The following is an 18985-nucleotide window of genomic DNA, read 5'->3' on the forward strand; positions in this document are numbered from 1 at the left end:
CACCTCAGCCAATGGACACAAAGTGTGACTTGGGTCTCCAAGGAGACCCTGTGCAGGGGGTTACTAAACCCCTCCCTCACATTCAGCCCACCTAGACACCCAGACGCCAAAGGAGGGCTTTTTCGCAGAAACCCGCCAAAGGACGGAGAACAAGGAAACCAAACCTGGATTGGCGCAAAAAGCAAACAACAAGAAAGACCTTTGCACACGAAATGGTGAAAAACCATGTTAGGACCCAAAATAAAAATGATATGGGGTAGCGGGTTTTATTTTCACGCCTGTCACCACAGCCAGAACTTTAACACGGGGATCCATGTAAAAATGATAGTTACCACTGCAACAAGCCATGTCGAGTCGGGAAGGGGGACACAAAGTGCCCCTTGAGGTACAGAAGGACAGGGGAAAGATATTCCCCTCCAGTACTCCATGGTAAGATGGTTTGTACTGGATCTGTATTTAAAAGGGACTAATAAAGCCAATGGTGACTTTACAGGTTTCTGGGGGACAGTAGTCATCCCCAGAAATGGAGTTCACAAGGGAAGTCTAAAAGACATCCCTGTGTCACTGCATGTCAGATACCGAGGCTTCCTCCCCCAACTCCTCACCTGTTTCTTCCGGAATGGGTTCTGTAAGAGTAGCCTCTGATCTCTTCTGATCCCTCTTCCTTGTGGGAGTCTTGTCCTTTGGTGCTCGGGCCTTTTTATCGTACAGATAGGGTCTGTCCCCTCCGGAGGCCACCTTGGCAGAGATAATCCCTGACCGCGGGGATCCCCAGGGGGCCAGTCCTAGATTCAGGGAAAAAGCACTAAGGCAGAAAAAACCCTGTTCCCAATTGGGTTCTGCTGGGTGGCAATTAGAACTCCTCTCTTCCAATTATGAAAGTTCCATTTGCAGCAGGCAAGGAAGTCCGTTAGACTTGAGAACAAACTCCCCCGCTGATGAATGCTCAGTGTATCCAGGAGAAGTGGAATAATAGAACAGGAGATATAAGAAGCTACTAGAACCAGTGGTTAAGACTAAACAGAATGACAGAGAAAAGTATTAGAAAGGATAAGTAGGTAAAGAATGAAAGAACCCATACAAAGCAGACCGCGAAGACGAACCATTAGGAAGAAGGAAGAAGTATAGAAAGAAACCCACTCACCAGTTTAGAAATGCTCCTTAAGGTCCCAGTGAGCAAGGCTAGCTCGCAAAAACAGAGTGACGGCACCGGTAGCAATATACCCCCGGTACCTACAAGAAATGAAAAGACCAAAAGTGCTCAAAGAATAAAGGCAAGAGTAAGTAAGCACGGCACGGCCCAAAGCAAGCCGATACCGCGTATAGTGCAGTAGAATTTGGGCTGAGGAATACAGAAGGGAATCACTCAGTAGGCGATAATAGGAAGCCGGAACGGATGAATTTCACGAGAGAATCTCCACACGAACCGAGCGCTGGTAAACAGATACAACGCGTCGGTTTGTGGGAGGAGTCAGCCTATAAAGGGTCGGCGGCCATCTTGGGTGAGGACTGGAGCGTGATCGATCGGCGGCCATCTTGGGTGAGATCGGCGGCCATCTTGGGTGAGATCGGCGGCCATCTTGGGTGAGGACTGGAGAGTGATCGATCGGCGGCCATCTTGGGTGAGGACTGGAGCGTGATCAAAGCTTCCAGCGCTTCCACAGCCTCCAATTCCTGACAGTATACCCCCTCTTTCTCGGGGCGCCCCCGGGTTTGCCCGGATGGAGTTGATGGAACTTCTGCACCAGACGCGGGGCGTGTAAATGACCTACAGGTTCCCACGTCCTCTCTGCTACTGGATAGTTCTTCCAATGGACCAGATAGTACAACCGCCCTTTGCGGTACTTAGAATCCACCAGATGAGACACCTCGTATTCTTCAGGTGTTGGTTTCACTCGGGCTCGTGTACGGATTACAGGTCTCTTGAAAGGATCCTCCTTATGTTCTTTGAGAAGGGAGACATGAAAGACAGGATGTATCCTTCTGAGGTATTCTGGCATCCTGAGTTTATAAGCAACTGGATTGATTTGTTGTATGATGGAAAATGGCCCAAGGAAACGAGAGGAGAACTTCCCCCTATGAACCCACTTGGGTAGGAATCTGGTGGATAACCAGACTAATTGTCCCACCTTCCAGCTGGGATGGGCTCTCCGACCTTTGTCGGCCCATCTCTTTTGTGAAAGTTGACTTGCTTGGTGTGCCTCCTTAGCGAGTTTGTGAGCTTCTTGCAAGTCCTGTAGAATCGTATCCAGAGTTGGAATCTTGGTTGAAGGCGGACTGAGCCCGGGCAGGTGTTGAGGATGGTAGCCATAGGTACAATAGAAAGGACTCATCTGGATCGAGGTGTGAAGTGAGTTGTTGTAGGCGAATTCCGCTTGCGGGAGAAAGCGATACCATTCTTCCTGCTGGGGACTACAAAAACACCTGAGATACTGCTCTAGATTGGCATTGAGTCTCTCAGTTTGGCCGTTGCTTTGAGGATGGTATCCTGAGGAAAGAGCCTTATGAATCCCGAGAACCTGGCAGAGGGAAGACCAAAATTTTGAGGTAAATTGTGGTCCTCTGTCCGAAACTATGGTCTTAGGTAGACCATGTAGACGGACTATGTCTTGGAGAAATGTTGCAGCCATCTCTGAGGCCGAAGGCACTTGCTTGAAGGCGGAGAAATGTGCCAGCTTGCTAAAGGAATCGACCGTCACCATGATCGTGGTCATTCCGTATGAAGGAGGCAGATCCACAATAAAGTCAGTGGATAAGTGTTCCCATGGGCGATCCGGTAAGGAGTGTTGGTGTAATAACCCCAGAGGTTTTCCTGTTTGATGTTTGTTGGAAGCACATATTGAACAAGTAGAGACATACTGACCTACGTCCCTTCGTAGGGTAGGCCACCAGAATCCTCTCCGGACCAAATCAAAAGTCTTCCTAATACCAGAATGCCCTGTCAGGGGGGTGTCATGACACCAAGAAAGTATCTGTTCTTGCAGCTTCTTTGTGGGGATATAGAGGGCTCCTTCATGATAAAACAACCCGTCCTTTTCCTGTTTAGTAGATAGCGGAAATTCCGCACACGTCTGATAATGAGGGATTAGATCTTGAAGAAACGAAACCGTAGAAGCCAACACAGTGAGATGTGGTAAAACCAGTTCATGTCCTATATAGGATCCGGATGGATCTCCTAGGCTTCTAGATAAGGCGTCTGCCTTCTTGTTTTCTGTGCCTGGTATGTAAGTCATCATGAAGTCGTATTGTAGGAAAAAATACGCCCATCTGGCATGTCTGGCGTTGGAACATTCCAATTGTTGTAAGACCCGTAGGTTGCGGTGGTCAGTTCGAATAGTGAAAGGATGTGTGGCTCCTTGCAGGAGGTGTCTCCATTCTTGGCAGGCCAGCTTTATTGCCAAAAGTTCTTTTTCGATAACCGAGTAGTTTCGCTCACTACTAGTTAAAGTCTTGGAATAGTATGCGATCGGATGTTCATAGCTGTCTTCTGCCTCTTGAAGTAATACTGCCCCTACTGCCCCCGTAGAAGCATCAGTTTCCAGAATAAAGGGCTTAGTCTGATCTGGTTGAACCAAGATGGGTGCTGTAGAAAAGCAATCCTTTAAAAAGTCGAATGCTTTTCGAGGTTCACCGTCAAAAGCAAATCTAACACCCTTCTTCAACAAGGAGGTCAGAGGGAGTACTTTTTTGGAATAATTGGGAATGAACCTCCTATAAAAATTTGCCAATCCTAGAAACCCTTGCAGTTCCTTGATGTTGGTAGGATCTTTCCAGTTTCTTATGGCCTTTACCTTATTAGCATCCATTTCAACGCCTTCCTTGGACAATATGAAACCCAAGTAGGACACCCTCTTGGATTCAAATGAACACTTCTCTGGTTTTACTAGCAGATAGTGAGACTGCAAACGTTGTAAAACTAGTCGGACCAATGATCTGTGCTCAGACAAGGACTTGGAGTAGATCAGGATGTCGTCCAGGTACACCACTACCGACACAAACAGCATGTCAGCGAAAACCTTGTCCATGTATCTTTGGAAGACGGCTGGTGCGTTTACTAGGCCAAAGGGCATCACACAATATTCATAGAGCCCGAATGGGGTGCGAAAAGCCGTCTTCCACTCGTCTCCTTGTCTGATTCGCAAGAGGTGATAGGCGCCTCTCAGGTCAAGCTTCGTGAAGTACTCAGCCCCTTGTACAGCCTCCAAGACGTCCCGAATCAAGGGCATGGGATATCTATCCCGGACAGTGACCTTGTTGAGACCCCTGTAGTCTATACAAGGACGAAGTTCTGTCGAGTCCTTTTTTGGAATGAAGAAAAGGGAGGCCCCACATGAAGATTTGGATTCTTGAATGAGTCCGTTCTGCAAATTTGCATCTAGATACTCTCTTAACGCCTTCCTTTCCGGTAGTGACAAAGGGTACATTCTTCCGAACGGTACTACTGCTTCCGGTATTAGATCGATACAGCAATCCTCTGTTCTATGGGGTGGTAGTTGTCTAGGAATTATGTCCATGAATACCTCTGAAAAGTCCTGGTAATGTAAGGGTACTGAGGCCACTGTGACTGGCTTCTGGATACTTCTCCTGCGGTCTATGGTGTGGGGAGCGTTACACAAGGTCATACAGTGTTTTTCACAGAACTTAGAATTGAAAGAAACTCGGTTTGCAGTCCAATCTATGTGAGGGTTGTGTCTTCTTAACCAAGGAATCCCTAATACCAATGGAAAATGAGCAGCTCGGATCTGATCAAACACCAGGAACTCTTCATGTTGACCTAACCTCACCCTTAATGGAACAGTTTCCAATGTGATGGGTCCGGAAGACAAGGGTCTACCATCAACCCCTTCTACCGGAATCGGGGTGATCTTGGTTTTGGCGGGTACCAAGTGCTCTGTAGCCCACTTGGAGTCGATGAAGTTTCCCGCTGCTCCACAATCCAACATGGCGAACACCTCTGTGGGAGCTTCTTCTGTTAACCATAGGTCCACTCTGAACACCATTAAACTGTTATCTTCCGGGGTATTCACTGCTCTTGTGTAGCTGCAAGGGTGCTTGTTACCTCCCCCGAGACTTCCCTTGCTATAGATCGGGGGCGGAAGTTTCCCTGTCGACGAGGAGGGACTTCAGTGCATTCTCTCAACAAATGTGTCGAAGAGCCACAGTACATGCATAGACCTGCCTCTCTCCTCCTTCTTCTTTCTTCTGGCGTCAGAGGACCACGGGCAGCTCCAATCTGCATAGGCTCATCTGTAGCAGGGTTGGCTCTAGGTGGAGGAGTAGGGTTAGGTTGTGAGAAGCTTCGGTTTCTTCTTCTCTCAGATCTTCTTTCTTGCAGACGAGATTCAATCTGAAGGGACAATGTCACTAGCTCCTGAAAAGATGCAGGACGGGCTACTCTGGCTAGTTCATCTTTGATCTCGTCCTGGAGACCTCTTCTGTAGATGGTTTGCTGGGCGGAATCAGGCCAATCTGCCTTGGCTGCTAGCCTCTGGAAGCGAGTTAGATAGGTTTGGACGTCTGTATTTCCTTGTTTGATGTCTAGGATTGCTTCCAAGGATGAATAGAATATTTCTGGCCTATCAAACCTTTCACTGAAAAGTTCCGTAAAACGGTCATAATCACTCAGAAGGGGATCGTTTCGGGTGACAATGGGTGTAGCCCATGAAAGAGCATTTCCGGTAAGATTGGCTATAATGAACCCAACCTTTGATCTGGCTGTCTCAAAGGCGTGAGGTCGGAAGGCGAAATACACCCTGCAAGCGTCAAGGAATTCCTTCAGATCTCCTGGATGTCCGTTGTATTTGCCAAAGGAAAAGGGCATCGTAGGCAGGTCCCCGCGATCATCCCGATGTAACACCACTTGCTGTCGGAGGGCTACGTTCTCTGTTCGCAGGGCCTGCACCTCCATAGTAAGGTTCTGCAGAGCAGCCACCAACTCCTGATACTGCTCGAGTGACGCCATGAAGGATCTTGGGCGTTGTATTCTGTCAGATACCGAGGCTTCCTCCCCCAACTCCTCACCTGTTTCTTCCGGAATGGGTTCTGTAAGAGTAGCCTCTGATCTCTTCTGATCCCTCTTCCTTGTGGGAGTCTTGTCCTTTGGTGCTCGGGCCTTTTTATCGTACAGATAGGGTCTGTCCCCTCCGGAGGCCACCTTGGCAGAGATAATCCCTGACCGCGGGGATCCCCAGGGGGCCAGTCCTAGATTCAGGGAAAAAGCACTAAGGCAGAAAAAACCCTGTTCCCAATTGGGTTCTGCTGGGTGGCAATTAGAACTCCTCTCTTCCAATTATGAAAGTTCCATTTGCAGCAGGCAAGGAAGTCCGTTAGACTTGAGAACAAACTCCCCCGCTGATGAATGCTCAGTGTATCCAGGAGAAGTGGAATAATAGAACAGGAGATATAAGAAGCTACTAGAACCAGTGGTTAAGACTAAACAGAATGACAGAGAAAAGTATTAGAAAGGATAAGTAGGTAAAGAATGAAAGAACCCATACAAAGCAGACCGCGAAGACGAACCATTAGGAAGAAGGAAGAAGTATAGAAAGAAACCCACTCACCAGTTTAGAAATGCTCCTTAAGGTCCCAGTGAGCAAGGCTAGCTCGCAAAAACAGAGTGACGGCACCGGTAGCAATATACCCCCGGTACCTACAAGAAATGAAAAGACCAAAAGTGCTCAAAGAATAAAGGCAAGAGTAAGTAAGCACGGCACGGCCCAAAGCAAGCCGATACCGCGTATAGTGCAGTAGAATTTGGGCTGAGGAATACAGAAGGGAATCACTCAGTAGGCGATAATAGGAAGCCGGAACGGATGAATTTCACGAGAGAATCTCCACACGAACCGAGCGCTGGTAAACAGATACAACGCGTCGGTTTGTGGGAGGAGTCAGCCTATAAAGGGTCGGCGGCCATCTTGGGTGAGGACTGGAGCGTGATCGATCGGCGGCCATCTTGGGTGAGATCGGCGGCCATCTTGGGTGAGATCGGCGGCCATCTTGGGTGAGGACTGGAGAGTGATCGATCGGCGGCCATCTTGGGTGAGGACTGGAGCGTGATCAAAGCTTCCAGCGCTTCCACAGCCTCCAATTCCTGACACTGCACTAAAGGTGCTGTGTGACACACAAGTAAAAAGATGATGCCTAGGGAGTTGGTGACACTCCATAGCCCATGAGCACAAAAAATACAACTTACACAAAAATACACTGTAAGAGTGGGAAAAAAAGGTTCACACTCTTACCAGGTGGAAAACAATAAACCCCAGAAATCCAGGAAAGCTGCTGAGGGACTCACTATGTAAGGGAAATTAGCCATAAATAAGAATTCTCCCTAACAATTATCATTGCGCTCCTTGGTTGATTTCCCGAATACCAGGATGTCATCGCTGTAGTTGAGACACCCAGGAACGTGTTTGATCACCTGGTGGATCTCCTCCTGGAAGATTTTTCGCTGACAACGATATGCCCAAGTTCAGTCGTTTGTAGTGGTAGAGCCACATGTGGGTTACAAAAGTGGTAATTGTTCGGGACTCCCGTGCCAGCTCCATCTGATGGTAGCCCTTGTTGAGGCCGAGCTTTGAAAATATGGTGGCACCATTGAGGAGGTGGATCATGTCCATTATTCTCGGTGTCTGGCGTCGCTCTCGTTGCATTGCCATGTTAGGGCGGCGCATGTCTACGCACAAACGAAAGGAACACTCTGCTGATTTCTTAGGTACTGGTACAATCGGGGAAACCCGTGGGGTGGGCCCCCCAACCTCAATGATGTGGAGTTCTAGCAGGCGTCTCAGTTCTTCTTATACTTGCCTTTGAATTGTTATCGGGATTCACCTTGCGGGACATCTGGCTTGACCTCTGGATCAATGTAGAGCCTCACTTTGCAGTTGCGCAGTTTGCCGAGGCCTTTGAAAAGATTTGGGTAGGATTTTGTGACGTCTCCCTCAGGTGCCATATGATATGATATGATAGGTTATTTATTGCGCTTAATACCCAGAGGTTTCTAAGCACGGACCCGGGGATCGAACCCGTGTTGCTCCGTGTCGTCTTGCTTCCAAGACAAGCAAGTTGCGACTGAGCTATCCTCCAGAGACAATATATTTGTGTGCCATCATTTTGTATAGGATGTGGACAAGCCCCATGTCGATGGCCGTCCTGAAACTCAAGATACATCTGCTGTTTGAATCTGTGGAGAGGACCTGTAGTTGTATTTTGACTGTGCGTGATTTGTGTGCACAGACCGTTGTAAAAGTGCCCTTGCATGGCAAAGGTGTGTTGGAGCTGTAAGGAAAAATGTTGACTTGCAAGGGCCGCAGTTCCGGCTGGTGAAGCATGCGGTTATAGGCCTCCTTGCTCAGGACATTGACGGTTACACCCTTGTCAATGAGGAATTCTGTTGGTGTGTTCTGTACTTGGAGTGTTAGAATGGGGGTGTGTTCCTTCGCTGTCTCATTTCCGAGTGCCCACACTTATCCTTTCCTCCTTTGACTGTCGTGTGAAGAGGAGGAATCACTCCCTGACTGTGACCGTTTCTCCATGTAGCGGATGCTGCTGCAGGGTCTGTGGGAGGTTCTCCTGTCCGGGGACTGGAACGATCTTCTGGGGTTTGGTGGCTGCTCTCGCCCTTCGCTGGGCAATATCTTCCGCGTTCGTGGCTCGCTTTCCTGTCGTCTGGTTGGGGAGCGGGTTGGCGTCTGCTGCTCCTCAGGGAGGGTGTTGGGGCAGGCAGTATTGGGGCATTTCGGCATACTGCTCTAAAGTGGTCATAACTCGCGCATGCTGCTCACTTCTGGACGATTGCTGGGCATGTGCCTTCATAGGGGAATTCATAGCTGCACCGGTAGTGCAGTTTTGTTGGCTGTGTGGGTTTGTCACGCTGAGCTGGAGTCAATTTCCTGACACTCTCCTGATCTCTGGTATCCGATCATATTTTTCCTGTCCTATGCCAATAACCTGCTGTGTGACTGCCAAGTCGGTGCTAGCCATCGCTAGTAATTCATCAAGGGTCCTCTGTTTCTGGAGCAACTTCCTTTTGAACTCAGCAGCTTCACACCCCACAATGACCTGGGAGCGGCCTTTCTTGGCTGGCTGCACGTGGGGTGGGCCACACCACACCCAACTTCTATGTGCAGGGTGTTCCTGTATCACACACCATTCTTGGAGGGATTGGGCCTTCTCCGTATGCTGGTAGCAAGTGCGGCCACCAGGAGGCCTTTGCAGCCTGTGTGCGCCCTCTCCTTAGGGTGAAGTCACCACTGTAGTTCCCAGGCCTGTGTGAGCAAAGGAGGGAGGCTACGCCTCCTGCTGTCGTGCCGAGCGAAATTAGAATGCTCAGAGGGACCGGTCTGGGTCCTCCTCCTCGTCGTCATTGTCGCAGTGTATGTGCCTCCCTTGGGTCCCGCCCCCACCCTAGCCCAACGTCCACAGACCGATGTCGGAACATGACACCTGATATATAATAATTGCATGTCCTGAAGCCGTCAGGATGCTGTGAGATGTTGTGGACTTCCTCCGTATTACTAATGGATAAAAAGATTAAAGGCGAGCTGTTCACCATTTCCAATGTGGGTAAAGGAATCTCATTATTTTGAAAATAGTGGCCCACTGTGTTTCACTGTCTTAAACAGAATTGTGGTCCAAATGGCGGGCTGCATGTTGTTTGTAAAAAGAGCAGAGTAAGGGAAGAGGTGACGGGCAGGGCAGGCGACAAGCTGTCTCATAAGCAAAGCACAATAGGTGCAGAGAGACAGACACATATCACAGCAGTTACTTACCCTTTGTAGTCTGTGATCCTGATTTTTTCTGAACATGAGGACACACCAATAAAGTGTTCAGGTCTGTGGAAAGCAAAAGTTATCATATGATTAATCTACAATAAGAATGATCTGAATTAACTACTCGAAGCTTTCATATGACATTCAGAGAAAATATATAATCTAAATCCCTAAAGAGGAAGCCCTCCATCACTTGCACGGGAGAGAGGGCTGGCGGGAGGTTCCCACCCCCATCACATGCACGGGAGGGAGGCCTGACAGGATGTTCATGGAGGAGCAGTAGCGCCAGGGCGACATCTCTCCTGAAACGAGAAGAGTGTGGGCTCTGCCTGTCCCTCACCCAGTGCTTTAAGTGGGCTGGGGCCTGCCTGGGCTTAGTCCCGCAGACTCCAAAAAGTGAGGCCGAGCCGGAGCCCTCCAGTCCCACCACTTGACGGCCGGTCATTGTTATTTCATCTGCATAAACAGAACAGAGCTGAGAACGGACGGAGAAAACAACTTTGGCGTATCAGTGGCACCCAAACGCACACACCGCCTCTGCCCCGCTTCTCCCCTGCTCCCACCCTCTCTTCTTCACACGGTCATAACAGTCCCTTATTTCTTACACAATGCCCCCTGCGAGCAGGCATCGCGCCCTTCCCTCCAGAGGACATGAGGGGTGGGAGGATATTTGAGCCCCCGTAGTGCGCTTTCGTAGCCAATCTCCCACCTGTCACCTTACCCTGTCAGCGGCCCACCCACGTGCAGGCGCTGGGCTCTGCAACCATGCCCTGGCAGTATTGGGCAGTGGCAGTGGTATACAAACTTTTATATGTCAAGCCCCCTGAGAAAAAGGTTGTTGGTAGCCCCCCCCCCTCCCCGAATGCAAGGACTGCTTGTATTTTATATTAAAAGCAGTCAACTTTCTCTCTTTTTAAAAAGCCTCAACAGTGCAATGAAATGATGTGCCCAGGATCACAGGTTTTGGGTGTAGCAGCAGTGTTGCAGTATGCGCTTAGTTATGTAGAGGAGACCACCCCTGTTCACGCCACGCCCCCAACTGAGCCCCCCTCAATACTCCATTTAAAGCACTGCCCCCACCTGCAGGGAATTATCATCCCATAATCACTGCCACGTCCCCTGTGAAGCGCCTCCCACTGCAATATTCAGCATTTGGGGTATAAATGGGGGGGAGGCAGCCTCGGAAGAGCGCGTCCTCCATCAGCAGAGCCTCGCGTGAAGGGGGGGGGGGGGGGTTTGCAGAGATGCCAGCCTGGGATGCAGAGCCGAGGAACAGACCTGCGCATCGCGGAGATATTTATCTCCCGCACATGCGTGGTGACGAGAAATGAATATTCTGCACATGCGCAGAGGCGAGAGACGGCTCACCTGTACATGCATAGAGACGGGACGTCATCTCTTACACATGCGCAGTAACGAAGGCCGGATCTACTGCACATGCGCATTGACAAGACACGGACCTCGTGCACATGCGCAGTAACGAAGGCCGGCTCTCCTGCACCTGTGCATTAACGAGACGGCTTCTGAGAGTAGAGGCAAGAAGGGGTGACAAGCGAAGAAAAGAGCGCACTGAGAGGCGCATGCGCACTGCCTGCCGCCGTAGCCAATCAGGTGGAGAATATGACAGGACCCGGAAACGGCGCGAAATGTTCCCGCCCACTGCCCGCACCACTAGAATAATAGTGCTTTCAATCCATGCCATTATTATTACTGCGGCGGTGCCACGTTCATTTTGCTTACTATAGCTTTCAATTAATGCTATGGTAACCAAACTGAAGGCTACAACGACCGAGTTTACCTTTTTGACAGGTGGCGGGGCGTGTGGGTGGAGCCGTGTGCAAATGGGCGGAGTCTTGTGTGGCTGTGGGCGGGGCCCGCAAGGGAACCTCGTAATAGGGCTGTGATGTTGGGCCTATGGCGTCGCAGGGCCCGGCAGCAGAGAGGGTGTCTGGATAAGGCCGTGTGGCGCGTAATGATAACAGGACCACACGCTGTGTTGCATAAGCCTGGACTGACTCGCGCCAGTTCTGGTGATGCCTTTATTTCCTTTTCCCCGCCCCTCACACGTGACCGGAGGATTCCGGCACGTGACACCACATTCCTCCCCAACTTGGAATGGTTTTCACAACATTTAACAGTATCACATCACAACAGCTGTAGTTCATTCTATTCTCTCAGATTGCGCCTGGGCAGGCTCACCTGCTGGTAGATCCCGTCTACGACATACCCTTGGAGGCGGGAGGATGGTCTTGGCCTTTCCTGCAGGTGGTATCGGGGGTGGTTTCTCTCTGGATCTTCCGCCGAGTGTCTTTCCGGCACGATTACCTCTTCGTGCCGGTTGGGTGTCCTTGGCTCTCGGAGCACTTCGTAAGTTCCAGGTGTCACCTGGTCCTGTGGCCGACAGGGTGACCTAGTCTCTTCACTTGCGGCACTTGGGTTTTCTTCCCACAGTTCGGGTGGTACTTTCCTGAAGTGCGATATGTTCCTAGTCAATGTCTCACTTCCTCTGGTGGTGGTGATCATGCTATGATTCGCAGTGCTGACTGTCCAGGGCTGGAACTCGAAATTCATGGACATCTTTTTGGGCGTGGCTCGATTCTTAACCAAGACAGTGTCTCCGGGCACTAGTTCCCGGTGGCTGGCTCGTCGAGTGAGGCTCTCTTGTTCGTTCCGTTTAGCCCTCCTGGCGTCTATGGCTGGGATGTCTGGCTCAGGTGCCACCCACTTTGGGTGCATGGGAATTTCTGCCTGTATGGGTACCCCAAACATAAGTGCTGTGTGGCTGATCCCTGTCGAGGAGTGCGGGGTCTGCCTGTGGGTCCTCAGGGCGAGTTCGGCGGACCTGGAAATTGCCCATTCGCGGGTGCCGGTAATAAGGGGCTCCCCATCCCCATTCGGCCCCATAGGGCTGAATGGGAATGGGGAGCTTGGATGCACCGGCACCGTTCATAACGCTGCCGGTGCATCCACAAGTTGTGCTCCTGGGTGCCGCACTGCCTGCCCGGTCAGACCTGGCGGGCAGAGCGTGACCCGCAAGCACAACTCGTAGAATGGCGGTACAGTGACAACAGTGCCAGTAAACTTACCAGCACCGTTGTCACCATACCGCCAGGGTCGTAATGAGGCCCCTTGTCTTAGAGCAGACTCAAGAAAGTTTTACATCTAGGGAAAAAACGTCTAAAACATCAATAGCTGGACATTTGGGCAAAATCCCACACAAAAATCCAGCTAACAGTACGTTATAGGAGTCCCAATTGCTGGCAAAAAAAAATCAATTTTTTTTGGCAAGAGAACTGCTACAAGCAAAGAAATAAAACCAGCTATTTCGGCCATTTCTGTTGCCAGACTAGATCATTCTTTACTGGCTGAAGTTGTTAAAAATCTGGCAGTTAGTGATCTAACACATAATGATATAGATGACCTCAGTATTATTGAATGTGCCGATCAGGCGATTGCAGAAAGTTACCGGGGACATATATATATGCTTAGCCAATCTAACAGTGTTATCCAACAGACTTGTGATGCCTCATACATTGGATCCCCCTCTGAACTCACCAATTTCATTGATGAGTACACAGAGAAACAAAATTGGCTGAGAGAGAGAGGACTACTGGCGGAAATACCAAAAGACATTCCCGACAATGCCCCTCTCCATCATACATTAAGGGAAGCCGAAGAAAGAATTTGACTTACCCAACCTACGGTCTCCACACTAAATATGGTCTTAAGCACATTTGTCAATCTCTATGACAACATATGGGCAGAGGTCAGATCCCATACCGACCTCCTTACGGCAATATACAGTAGATTCGAGGGACTGGAAGGCCTTGATAGTTTGGTGAAGCAGCTAAGGCACGTTGTACCACCCCAAGTTGATAGTATTGGTCCTATTTGCCCCCCTAACCCATTAATGTTAACTCAGATAAGTGGTCAGTTGGTTAATATTGCTAAGCCCGAATTAGCCAACGGGACAATATTTGAATCCGGGAAGTGCATAGATGAGAAGGGACAAGATATTGCCCATTTTATACCCGCCAAACAGGATCCTACTTATGATGTTAGTAATGGGATACATCACGAGGTTCGGATAAATGATGAGTGTATACCCACCAAGATGACAAACTCCATAATAAATAAGGAGACTCGAATTATCCGTTTAAACTAAAGAGGATATGCCCTGTAAAAAAAAGATTTTGATAGGCAAATTAAGAAAACAAAAAATCAAAAAGACCTAAAAAAACGCAATTCTTTGACATCTAAATTCCTAAGAAACTGGACTATACCTGAAATACTATACTGTAAAGGGAGGGTCACCCCCAATCATGTGGATTCTTGCTTGGAGAATAAACCAGTAGCTAGTACGGTGGCTAAGGATTCCATTAGGGGTTGTGAGTATTCTCCTGCCACAGTATATCCATCCGTACCCGACTCCACTGCCTGTCTAACAAATAGTGAGCAGGATAAAGTTATACACCCTTTGAGGGTAGATACAGGAATCCAAACAGACCAACCTGTGGTAGCCGAGGTGCTGGCCCCAATTGTAGTGGCGGCTCCTCATTTAGCTCTAGCGGACGACTTAAGAGCGCAAACTGCAAATAGAGTCTGCGGTATGGTAGACCCTACTAATAAAGAGGAGGGAAATAACAATCCTGCCCCAATTGGAAACCAGAACATTCAGGTCTCGGTTTCTGAGCCAATAATAGCAATAATAGCACAGGTTCCTGAGATAAAGTTCAGCAAGGCGCCTTTCACAAGAGCTCTATACTCAAGATACTAATACGGTGGTAGAATCCTCTAAGGCTATCGTGCCCATCATGGAGAAAAATGCCCCTAATTCTACATCTCCTACATATGTTAGGACGAGAAGTGTTATAGAGGCCTCCAGATAGAGCAGAGATGGGGGATTTTAACTCCAAACCATTTTGGATTCAAGATAGAAAACCATTGAGACCAAATAATATGGGGAACTGCACTTTTCTTAGAGGGGCTAGAGGCCCTGAACATCAGGATCTGGATAGGCAGGAATTAAGGGGGAATAAGGAAAGTCACTGGGCCTCATTACAAGTATGGCGGTACAGTAACAACGGTGCTGGTAAGCTACCGTACCGCCATACTACGAGTGGTGCTCACGGGTGCCGGTCAGCCCACCAGGTCTGACTTTGCAAGCAGAGCGGCACACGCAAGCACAACATGTCGGATGCACCGGCACCGTTGTAAACAGTGCCGGTGCATCCAACTTCCCCATTCCAATTGAGCCCTATGGGGCTGCAATGGGAATGAGGACTCACATTTACCGCCACCCGGCAATGGAGGAATTACTGGGTCTGGCAAAGTCGGAATACCCTGGTAATTCCACATTGCCGGGTGCCGGTATTTTGACGAGTTTGACGGCAGCCGTGCCAGTTTTACTGGCACGGCTACCACCAAACTTGTAATGAGGCCCACTCTGTGAAATCAACTACTGAAATTGAATATTCAAACGTTATACAGATATCGAACCTCTGGGGAGAGGATCTTCCAGTTTGTTTGAACCAAGGCAATGGGCCTCATTATGAGTATTGAGGTAGCCATGCCCTTAATAAGGGCATGGCTGCCTCCATACCGGGTTCCAGGTCCGGGACCCGCGAAAGGGGACTTACCGGGCCATTCCGACCTTGGAGGGCCCGGTAAATCCCTTTCGCTGGACCCGGACCCAGTACATCCCCATTCCCATTTGAGCCCCCATATGGCTCAATGGGAATGGGGAGGATGCTAACAACGGGCCCGTTAATGATGGGGCCGTTGTTAGCATCCTCGTCTGCTAGCGGGTTCCGCTGCAGACCTCGGAATAGGTGGTCCGGAATTAACGGCGCTGGACCCTTACCGGCTCCCTTCATTCCGTGCCCGCCAGCCTTGTAATGAAGCCCAATGTCTCTCAATTACCATCACTATCCCTGTTGTCTTCATGTGACCTAGAGAGGATCTTCTTCCCGCTTAAAGGCCGATGTGACATCACTAATATCGTTTTTAAGTCAAGGGTTGTTCTCAATTTGGTAATGGGTCAAAGTGAAGAGTTGAGAGAATTAAGAACCTGAAGCTAGAACAGACCCCTAATAAAAGGCAAAATTAGGCTGTTAGGCAGAATTATATGCAGTACCCTTTGGGAACCAACAAACAATGGTGGGAACCTCCAAACCCGGCACCTAGAGGTAAAACAATACATATGAAACAAGTGGTGGTGCCGGAAACACGAGAGCAACTGAAGTACAAGGCAAAGGGTATTACATCAAAAATTCATTTTATGTTATAGATTGTAAAAAAGTCTTTAATTAATTCATTTTGTAAAACACATCCTATATAACAGACATTCACACATTCATTCATACTAATACAGCTCAATACAGCTCTAGAAATAGTGCATTTACATTTTTTTAAAGGGAAATGTGAAGAACGTGCAACAACTGTTCCATTGTTAGGATAAAAAATACGCTTTCTAAAAAAACAATGGGATCAAAAGCAAACAAATACAAATTCTGTGTAATGGAAATGCCAACAACACTTCCAGTGTTCAATGATAATGGTTAATTCCAGACCAAAGTTCCTTTGGGAACATCACACAAAATTAGGACTACAAGTGACAGTACAAATCCACCTTTGGTACAAGTCTGTACTACACAGTAAAGTGGTAGCGATGGCTGAGCAGCCAGGCTTATCTCAAGAGTAAAGTGAGCATCATCAACAGTTACACAAAGGACAACAATTACTATGATTTGAACAAACACTGAGTCAAGGTTTCCAAGTAAAAGAATATACATTTATTTACTCTTTAGTTGTATAACATTTCACCAAGGTAAGCAGTTTTAAAAATCACAATCTTAAAACACCACACTACTCCCAATATGTTCCAGACAAGTTAAGCTCACAAAATGAAGTGGGAGCAAATGGCACTCCAGCAATTTAAAAGGGAGGGAAAGACAAAGTTAATAGAATTTGAACCACACCAACAGGTAAGTACTGTTGGCAATTGAGCAAGAGGAACTACAGTGAATCAGGTAGAAAAGGCTTAGGGCCAAAGTCAATGGGTCAAAAGTCTTTTGCTCAAGATCGGACGGTTCAGGGTAGTTTGCGGTAAAGTTTGTGCAACGGGTTCCGGACGAGGTTGGTTGGCAGAAAAGTTAGTTCAAAGAGAAGAGAAGGACAAGCCCTCGGATTGGAGAAAGATTTCAAACACTTTCACCGCGGTTGAACAAAACGAACAACCGGATTTGCTCAGTATCTTAAAACGGAGAAGAAACTGTAGCTGAGGCGGACGTTCCTGGTAGTTCCTGCAGGCTCACCGTTCCTGATGCGACTGTCGGACTGACAAGAAGTAGGCAGACTGGAGGGTCCTGCAGTACCCAGGGAAGAAACCAGCAGCAGAGCGAAACAATGAATAAAAGGTGCACTCCTTAAAACCCAAGCAGGATCCGACCTTCCTGGCTATCCGGCCCACTGTCGCTCTGTACAGCGAATTCGACCAGAGGAGGGGTCCTGGCTTGAAGTTTGGGCAAACTGGTTTGTCCCACCAGCTCAAATGAAGAAGATTCCTGGAGGATCTTCTCTGTCGTCGGATTCTGAAGATTCTGACCTGCAGCAGGGCTTCACCGGGTGGTTCAGTCATTGTAGGGGTCATCTCTGTCAGCTCCTCATTGGTTCTTTCATCCAGTGGAGACTCTGCCTTTCCAGTCCCAGAGACCTGCTTTTTATGCAGTTTTCCCCATTCACACAGCCTGGCTGTCAATCACACAGCAGGGTGGCTGTCCTGGCAAGGACAGTCGCCCAGCCAATCAAACAGGAGTGCGACTTGGGATACCAAAAGACCCCTCCCTCACATCCTGCCTATACAGACTTTCAGGTGCCTTAAGGGGGGCTTCTGTGCAGAAGCCCCTGAAAAGACAGAGAACAAAGGGACCAAACCTGGTTTGGCGCGCAGAGTAAAACACGAGAAAGACTTTAACAAAAAGAAATGGCGAATAAACCCAGCCGGAGCCGAAATAAAATATATTTGGTCAAGCGGGTTTATGTTTGAGGCTAATATAATAGCCTAAAACAATACCATGGTTATTTAAGATAACCGCAGTATGAAAAATAGGGTAGTTACCACTGCCACCAGCCAAGACTTGGTGAAAAGGGAACAAAAGAATGCTCCGAGAGACACAGACAAAAATGGATAAGAGTTAACCCTTGCCAATACTCCATGTAAAATGGGTTGTACTGAGTCTGTGATTTAAACAGACTAAATAAAGTTAATGGCAACTTTACCTGTTTGGGGGGGACAGTAGTCAGTCCCAGAAAAATTGAGTCAGTGGGAAGTCTAAAAGACAACCCTGTGTAACTGCCATGATGTGCTGTGTAACACACATACAAATTATGCTCATGGAGTAGCTGAGGCTCCAGAGCCCAAGATCACACAATTGGTAAAAATACACACAGCAAAACACATGTTAGAGTGGGAAAAAGGCTCACACTCTTACTAAGTGAAAAAAATAAACCCTAGAAATCCAGCAAAGCTGCTGAGGGACCCATTAGGTAAGGGAAATCAGACATTTATGAGAATTCTCCCTAACAGAGGCTGAATAGAAGGGTAACCAGACAAAGGTTTTTCGACCATAAAGAAATACTCAGGAACAACGGACCCCTGCACCTTTTAGAGGACAACTCGGAGAAATGAAAGATTGGGGACAAATCACCTCAGCCCTGTGGAATTAAGGATATTCTGAGAAATGATCACCTGATAAACGAACAACTGCAAACCACCATCTATTTGAACTGCATTTAATGGAACACCAGGGGTAATCAACATCTCTTTACAAATGTGGATGCAGCCAAGATGCTTAAGGAAAATAATTGTATTTTCCTACAGGAAACATGGCTCCTGGTTGAGCCATTTTGTTGATGGTTATGAGCTAATTTCGCAACTTGCAAAGCCCTGTAAGGGTGGTAGGCCATCGGCATGCCTTATTATCGCTCTTAAGACCACCCTTGGCCTCTTACCATCGGTGATCTGTGGTCTCCCGTTTGGGGTACTGGCCGTCAAAGGGTCCTCTGGAAATGGCCGTTGGAGATTTTACTGATTAATGTTTATTGGCACTCAGGGCTTGCACCGCTTGAGGAATTTTTAGAAAAGATTAGGGATTTAGTACTTGATTGGAGTTCTACGACTCCACATGGTAAAGTGATTCTTGCAGGAGATCTTAATT

General features: G+C 48.4%; 1 long non-coding RNA gene across 1 annotated transcript in view; it reads right to left on the bottom strand.

Annotated features, from left to right (window-relative positions):
* LOC138552083 (uncharacterized) overlaps nucleotides 1-10986 on the bottom strand; it is a 220519-nt gene extending 209533 nt beyond the window's left edge. The window contains exons 1-2 of the long non-coding RNA XR_011295782.1: nucleotides 10848-10986; nucleotides 9768-9830 (exon numbers count right to left, since the gene is read on the bottom strand). This is a non-coding gene — a long non-coding RNA (uncharacterized lncRNA). The remainder of the gene's footprint in view (nucleotides 1-9767; nucleotides 9831-10847) is intronic.
* Between the last annotated feature and the right edge of the window lie 7999 nt (nucleotides 10987-18985).

The sequence above is a fragment of the Ambystoma mexicanum genome, chromosome 1q, assembly GCF_040938575.1.
Source record: "Ambystoma mexicanum isolate Mex_15411 chromosome 1q, UKY_AmexF1_1, whole genome shotgun sequence".
Taxonomy (NCBI): Eukaryota; Metazoa; Chordata; class Amphibia; order Caudata; family Ambystomatidae; genus Ambystoma; species Ambystoma mexicanum.